This window comes from Schistocerca nitens, chromosome 4 (assembly GCF_023898315.1).
Source record: "Schistocerca nitens isolate TAMUIC-IGC-003100 chromosome 4, iqSchNite1.1, whole genome shotgun sequence".
NCBI classification, from domain to species: domain Eukaryota; kingdom Metazoa; phylum Arthropoda; class Insecta; order Orthoptera; family Acrididae; genus Schistocerca; species Schistocerca nitens.
Window position 1 is genome coordinate 794,850,944 of NC_064617.1, and position 8,376 is coordinate 794,859,319.

At 44.1% G+C, this 8,376-nt stretch overlaps 1 non-coding gene across 1 annotated transcript; it reads left to right on the forward strand.

The window, feature by feature from the left end:
• Positions 1-6,642: 6,642 nt before the first annotated feature.
• On the forward strand, positions 6,643-6,715 carry Trnaa-cgc (transfer RNA alanine (anticodon CGC)). Its single transcript has one exon. It is a non-coding gene; the product is annotated as a tRNA-Ala (tRNA).
• The last annotated feature ends 1,661 nt before the right edge of the window (positions 6,716-8,376 follow it).

Here is an 8,376-nt window from a genome sequence, read left to right on the forward strand (position 1 = left end):
AGAGAACATTCTCACTTTCCGGATGTGTTCTCATGTGTGCTGTCAGTCATTAAAACTTGCACTATCAAAGATCTTTTATTTTCAACTTCGATTACGTGCACCTTCCTTCGAAGGTATTTCTCGCCATATCTCCACATGATCTTTCTTTCACCTTATCCTCTCGGATACAGTTTCCAGCTGTTTGTCGCCACTCAGCAAAATCACTGTGTATACATCAATACCACCATCATACTTCATCAGGACAGTGGATAGTTCAGAAATGCAAGAGGAGACAGGCTAGGATTCCATTACTATTCTTAGCAGCTGTAAAAGAAATTTTCAGACTCCTCAACAGTGAAACGAAGAAAGATTACATGTCAGTGGAACATATTAGAACCATCTTCCTTTTGCTTATGACATTTTACTGTTTGTTTCTGGTGTGTTACAACTTTGAACACAAGAATATAACAGTAAAAAGCTGTAGGTATCCCTGAGAATATCTCGACTTGTGCAGTATGCAAATAATCAACGAAATGAAGAATAGAAGTACTAGAAATACACTTAACTGATACGTACAGAGGCATAGCCAGAAGTTAACGAGAGCGTATAGAGCATAAGACGAAGCTTCAAATACAGCATGTGGCTGACATGCTGGAAGACTCATATAGTGACTTTGATGAATTTTCTCGTGTCCATACAAGCCTTGGTTGGGTTTATTTTACTAGCTCTACCGTAAGTTTAAACCTATCGTCCACATAAATTAAATTAGCTCCACAGAAGCTGATTTTTTCCCTTCATATTTCTTTGTCTGCAAACACCTCTGACACTCATTGTGAACAAGTCGACTATGAATTTAATTCGGCACATGTATCCTATTTAGCCTAAATATTTCTAAGTTTGAATTATTCAAACGAAAAAAAATTTCTAAGTAAGTAAAGAAAGACTCTCTGGAACACTCTTCAGTGTGTTCGATGTTTCGTATTGAATAGAAACATCACGTAGTAAAAAGGAAATCATTTCCGCCCCACTCAACAGGCTTATGTCACTGATATACCGCCCACAGGCGAAATCTGTTTCATCTATCGTAATATGTCACTTGGCGCAACTGTGTACCGTTATGCTTAAGAATAAAGCGTGCAACTGCTTAACCTTCAACAGTTTCATTAATCACCCCCACGCGGCCACTTTAGCGAACAGCTACACTCCATCGTGAAGGACTTTAAGCATCGAACGTTCTAGCGTAAAGTCAAAACGCAGCAGGGACCTTTGGCTCATTTGTCGTACGTCTCTCTTGTAAATTAGTTCATGAGAGACATATGAATAATTAACAGTAGGAGTGTACGTAAGACGATAGGTAACTGCCAAAACAGGCTCAGCACGTCGATGTAACATTTCATAACATGTCAAATCGCTTGCGATTAGATATCTGCCTCTCCTCAGTAGGCAATATGCTACACAGATTTAATTATTGCATTTCCGACAGACCCACACAGTTGCAGACCCTTGCAGCGATTGGCAAAATTAAGTTTGGAAGTGCTTTGAAGCCGCTCTCTATTTACCCTCAGGTGTCGTCGTAAGACTATATTATTTCGTTTGTTTTCTGCTACATGGACAATTCACACAGCCGCCATGCAGCTCAGCCGCCTGTAGTATATTATTCCTAGGAAGGAAGGTTAGGGTTTAACGTCCCGTCTACATCGAGGTCATTAGAGAAGGAGCAAAAGCTCAGATTTGTTCACTGATGGGGAAGGAAATCGGTGGTGCCTTTTCAAAGGAGCCTTCCAGCATATGGAGCGATTTAGGGACATAAGTAGTCCACCACACCATACAGGACTAGTACTCGTGGAAAAAGGATATCGCCTGGGGGATTGGTTCAAATGGCTCTGAGCACTATGGGACTTCTATGGTCATCAGTCCCCTAGAACTTAGAACTACTTAAACCTAACTAACCTAAGGCACATCACACAACACCCTGGGGGATTGTTTGCAGAATGAATCTTTCTCCTCTGAAACTTACTGTCAAATTAAACCTTTGCAAGGTGCACCTATATGAGCCGTGTATCGACTCGTGCTACACCTTGTGTTTAAATTGCATTGGTTTTCCTTTTCTTCCCCTGACATGTTTGTTTGATATGTTGTCTGTCATTAAGTGGCTACTTGGTTGTCTTTTCTCTCTCTGCTATCGATATCTGCGTTTTTGCGTCCGGGAAACTGCTATGGAGGAAGTGAGATCTCTGACCGGTGGTAACCTCGTGTGGTGGCGCGGAAGTAAAGGGGGGGGGGGGGGTGCGCCGCGAGAGTCTGGTGGGCACGGGAGGGCAGTGTGGCTCGCCAGCGCGGACCGGGCGTGGTCGGTTGTACCGAGTCGCCACGTGATGTATGTCGCTTGTGTGTAACGAGTGGGCGGAGTTGACGCAAGAGTTCCCCGCGGCTTGGTTGTATACAGAATCGCCCTACGAGTAGTTGCTGTTCATTTCACCTTGGTGGGACGTTAACAAGCTTCTTTAACTCCTCCGTTTCAACACTGGAGTTTAAAAAGGAGACACCTAACATGAAGGAGCGGTCACTACCGGTCAACGTGGCAGAGAAGACGTGAACTCCGGTGACAGAGAGTGTTGTCGCGTGACCGTGGCGTGTTGGGTACACTAGCGACGCGTGCGCGGTCGCATGTGTGGATCCTTGCCATCGGAGGTCGTGTACTGCCTATTCGAGCATAATTGCAAGTTAAGTTAGTGGAAGGTTTAATCATAAAGTAATAAGTTTGCGTAACCAGTGGCTCTTCTGCCTTGTGGCCTCCGGCGATCGGGTTTCCTGTCCCCGGCACCAGTGTAATTGAAGACAGTGATCTTTCCTCCTCCTCTCGTTACTGCCCGATTGGAGGTGTAGTTTTGGCAGTTTAATTGTTTCGCTATTCTGTCGTGTGTTATGAGTTAATTCATGCTTCTTGTTGGTTGATCATGTGGTCGCTCATTCAGGACTGTGGGGTGCAATGTTTCCTTGCACGAGGTTAGCTCTGATGCTGTCAGCACGTTAAGCCATCTTATTACAAGTTTTCGCTGGCTAAAAGTCGGTGCAGTGACCAGCCTGAGAGTGGCAATTGTGTTTACGGGCGTATTTAAATTGGTCAGTATTCTGCCTAGCCTGAGCATCCCTGAGTGGGTGATTTGTGGCCGCCTTACACGGGTCCGTCATATCTGTGATGTTCTAATGATATTCCAGGACACTTTTGTTTAAAAACTTTTTTTTAATTCCTCCTTTCCTTTATTGCCATTAATCGTACGTTTGCTGAAACCTTTGATTTTTTTTTTAATGGCGGTGTTGGTAGCTTCACAACCTCACCGTACCTTATTAACAAAGTTCTGTATTTACTTTAGTAGCCTGTTTACTAATGTTCTTTAAATTTTTTAAATTGTTGTATTGCTATAAATTACTTGATTCCCTTTAGCGGCGTGTTTTAAAAGGTTGTTTATTGCCGTACTGCTAGCTTCTGTGTGTTTTTTTAATTTTTTTTAAATTGTTGTATTGCTATAAATTACTTGATTGCCGCTAGCGGCGCGTTTAAAAAGCTGTTTATTGCCGTACTGCTACTTTCTGTAAGATATGAATAAAACATTTGTGTGTGAAAATCTCAACTCGACAGAAAACTATTAGAAATTTGGCCCCGTTTCCCAACTTGTGGTGTGGCTTGCAGTAACCGTAACCACTGTGCGTGTCACTATAGACCAAGGAAAAGAGACCATAAAAGCGAGGTCTCCATGCGGAAGGAGCTATCCAAAATTGAATTCCTGTCCATAATGATAATTACGTAAGCATCAATTTTATTTACCTTTGTAGGACTGGAATCAGAAACAAGCCTTTTTAACCATTTTCAAGCTATCTATTTAACTCACGTCTGGTCTCTGTGTGATCGTTTTGGGTCTTCAAATTACATCAATAAAATTTTACAGTTTCAGGTAGGAAGGTCGAAAAAATCACACACTAAAATGTTAATGTTTCGGTGTCTTCTTCTTCTTCTTCTTCACTTCAAGGTGTAGGTTTCTTGCCTGTTTCCATTCTGTCTAGTCGTCTTTTTTGTTGTCTTCTATACTCTCGCTTTCTTTAAAGTTCCTAGTTCAATGTTTACTTCGTTGATCTTCTTGCTCTGCCCCCATCGAGCTGTTTTAGCTATTTCACTTTCAGCCGGCCGCGGTAGGCGTGCGGTTGTAGGCGCTGCAGTCCGCAACAGCGGGACTGCTACGGGTGCAGGTTCGAATCCTGTCTCGGGCATGGATGTGTGTGATGTCCTTAGGTTAGTTAGGTTTAAGTTGTTCTAAGTTCTAGGGGACTGATGACCACAGCTGTTAAGTCCCATAGTGCTCAGAGCCATTTGAACCACATTTCACTTTCTTTTGTGTTATTAATTGGTTAATTGAATAAATTCTCAACACAGCTCTAATATTTTCATTTCTTATTTGATACTATGAATTGACAACTTTCGAGTGTCTCGTGAATTTGATTTCAGTGACCTATATAAGCATTTCCCCTATGCGGCAAATCATGTGTTATTTCCGCACTTTGTTGTCTAGTGTTTTGTGCATTTTCACCTCACTTCATACGATCAACTTAAGCCGGAACCTAAGAAGTTAAAATGCAGAACTCGTTTTAAAACATAGCCTACTACCACAAATCAGAAACGTATAGGGGCTTATCCTTTATAAGCCATAATCTCAATGTCTCTTATATTGTCCTTTGCCTATAGTCCTAGCTCTCTTGTCAAATTATTTGGTCGTCAGCGGCCTTCATGCGGAGAAGAAAGGATGTTGGTAGGTCTACCGTTCAGTATAGCCGGAATTCCTGTACATTTGCCGTCGTGAGATGAATGTTGCACGAAGTAATGTACACTAATGGCCATTAAAATTGCTACACCAAAAAGAAATGCGGATGATAAACGGGTATTCATTGGACAAGTGTATTATACTATAACTGACATGTGATTACATTTTCACGCAATTTGGGTGCATAGATCCTGAGAAAATAGTACCCAGAACAACCACCTCTGGCCGTAATAACGGCCTAGATACGCCTGGGCATTGAGTCAAACAGAGCTTTGATGGCGTGTACAGGTACAGCTGCCCATGCAGCTTCAACACGATACCACAGTTCATTAAGAGTAGTGACGCGTCTTGTGACGAGCCAGTTGCTCGGCCACCATTGACCAGACGTTTTCAATTGGTGAGAGATCTGGAGAATGTGCTGGCCAGGGCAGTAGTCGAACATTTCCTCTATCCAGAAAGGCCCGTACAGGACCTGCAACATGCGGTCGTGCATTATCCTGCTGAAATGTAGGGTATCGCAGGGATCGAATGAAGGGTAGAGCCACGGGTCGTAACACATCTGAAATGCAACGTCCACTGTTCCAAGTGCCGTCAATGCGAACAAGAGGTGACCGAGACGTGTAACCAATGGCACCCCATACCATCTCGCCGGGTGACACGCCAGTATGGCGATCAGGAATACACGCTTATAATGTGCCTTCACCGCGATGTCGCCAAACACGGATGCGACCATCAAGATGCTGTAAACAGAACCTGGATTCATCCGAAAAAATGACATTTGCCATTCGTGCACCCAGGTTCGTCGTTGAATACACCATCGCAGGCGCTCCTGTCTGTGATGCAGCGTCAAGGGTAACCGTAGCCATGGTCTCCAAGCTACTGCAAACGGCGTCGAACTGTTCGTGCAGATGGTTGTTGTCTTGCAAACGTCCCCATGTATTGACTTAGGGATCGAAATGTGGCTGCAAGATCCGTCACAGCCATGTGGATATGATGCCTGTCATCTCGACTGCTAATGATACGAGGCCGTTGGGATCCAGCACAGCGTTCCGTATTACCATCCTTAACCCACCGATTCCATATTCTGCTAACAGTCATTGGATCTCGACCAACGCGAGCAGCAATGTCGCGATACGATAAACCGCAATCGCGATAGGCTACAGTCCGACCTTTATCGACGTCGGAAACGTGATGGTACGCATTTCTCCTCCTTACACGAGGCGTCACAACAACGTTTCACCAGGCAACGCCGGTCAACTGCTGTTGGCGTATGAGAAATCGGTTGGAAACTTTCTTCATGTCAGCACGTTGTAGGTGTCGCCACCGGCGCCAACCTTGTGTGAACGCTCTGAAATGCTAATCATTTGCATATCACAGCATCTTCTTCCTGTCGTTTAAATTTCGCGTCTGTAGCACGTCATCTTCGTGGTGTAGCAATTTTAATGGCCAGTAGTGTATTCCTTGACTCGTTCTGGATCGTGGGCTCTTGTACTTCCGAGAGTAGAACTCTCCTCAATGGCTGGAGCTTTTGCCGTAACGACTCCCGTTACGGTCTGTTGAGCGCTTCTCCTACCCTACCGCCTTGACTAAACACTCAAAGTCGTATAGAATTTTTGACTGTGAGGCACCCAAAAAGTTATTCGGTCACCTGAATGTCAACGTTTTCCTTTCTTCGTATACAATGGAACATTTATTCGGAAAGTGCGAATATGTTTTCGGTGTTTTTGTACAGTGAATATGTTCATATGGTTGTAGGGTGCAGTAGTTATCCAGAGATGATAAGGCTTGCACAGAGTAGACTAGTGTGGGAAGCTGCGGCAGAGTAGTATGAGGACTAAAGATCGCACCGAGCGAGGTGGTGCAGTGGTTAGCACACTGGACTCGCATTCGGGAGGACGACGGTTCAATCCCGTCTCCAGCCATCCTGATTTAGGTTTTCCGTGATTTTCCTAAATCGTTTCAGGCAAATGCCGGGATGGTTCCTTTGAAAGGGCACGGCCGATTTCCTTCCCAATCCTTCCCTAACCCGAGCTTGCGCTCCGTCTCTAATGACGCCGTTGTCGACAGGACGTTAAACACTAACCACCACCACCACCACTAAAGATCGCAAAAACAAAAACTGACAAGTGTAGGTGACGGCGTGATGAGTGTGTGTATAGCACCGTGGAGCACTGCTGTCACCGCTGACGAGACAAGAGGAGGGTGAAACTCGGTTCTCCACGTAGCCTACGCCACTCTAAGAGCATCAAGGGCACTAGCGCATTTAAAGTCCTCATCTGCAGGAAAGATCACAATCAGCAGCACCACGCTGGAGACACTGGGAAGAGACCTGAAATTTAACCCTGGACACTGGTAATCAGGAATTGTAATGTTTGATGCCTTATACAGCACTGTTGGATTGTATTTGTGCTACACATACTTTAAAGCCATTTGTGAGTCAAATATGTGAAGCCTAGGGCTTGTGATAAATGCCTGAAAAACAGCAAGGAAAATAAAGATATTACAGCCTATTTGGACCATGTTTTCTTTCTTAAAACTTATAAAACACACCAGACAAAAATTTAGCCTCCTTGGCGACATCACGCTAGTACCGCGTAACACCGTCTCCAGCCTTGATAATGACATAAATTCAGCGAGGAGGGGAGTCCGCAAGTTGCTTTTCGTACATCTTATGCAGCTGAAGCCACTCATTGATGATTAGATACCGTAGAGTCATCAGATTCCCAGGATGCAATTTACTGCATTTCACCATTTGTCCCAAAAAGCTCCAGATATTTTACGTAGAATTCAGATCGAATGTTGTGGGTGGACAGGGCGAGGTGCGAGGATATGCCTAAGTGGATAATCGTCAAACCGGGGAATGCCTGAGTGAATAATCGTCAAACCGGGGACCTACTCGTTCAGCCCTATAAACGGGGCAGTTGAAACACAGGAGTATCCACAGCAAAGTCGTCATGAAGATGTACATGGCCGCCAAGGTAAAAGAGGCCGACTGAACATGTCATTTCAAGCTATCTGAATGTTGTTATGTCTTACCGCTAGGGCGGCGCTTGAGCGGGGTCACGTGACGTTACGCGATGTCGAGCGGCGATTTAGTGGTCAGTGGTACGTTGTCAGTAGTCAGTTTCAAGCTTGTTGTGAATACAGATCTGCAGAATGCTTTTTTCAGTCGAACAAAAAGTGTTTACTGCTGCAACTTTTTTAAAATGTAAATCATCTCAAACATTAAATGAAAGGTTCACGACAAAATATCCACAGATAGCTGCTCCTGTAAAATGTGTTGTGCAGAAATTGAGCACTAAATGTAGAGCAATAGGTTCAGTCGCTAGCGCCAAACGTAACCGTGTAAAGAAAGCTTGTTCGTCGAAAAATATAGAACGTGTTCACGAGATTATGGAAAGAAGTCCATGGAAATCAGCGAAATGTCTAGCCTCCCAACTAAACATCAAACGAATGTCATGCCAGAACATATTGAAGCTGTTACATATGCGACCTTAAAAAGAAAGAGTGATGCAAGCAGCAAAACCTATGGATTACACACAACGACAACACTATTGCGAATGTCGTTGATGGTTATCTGGAT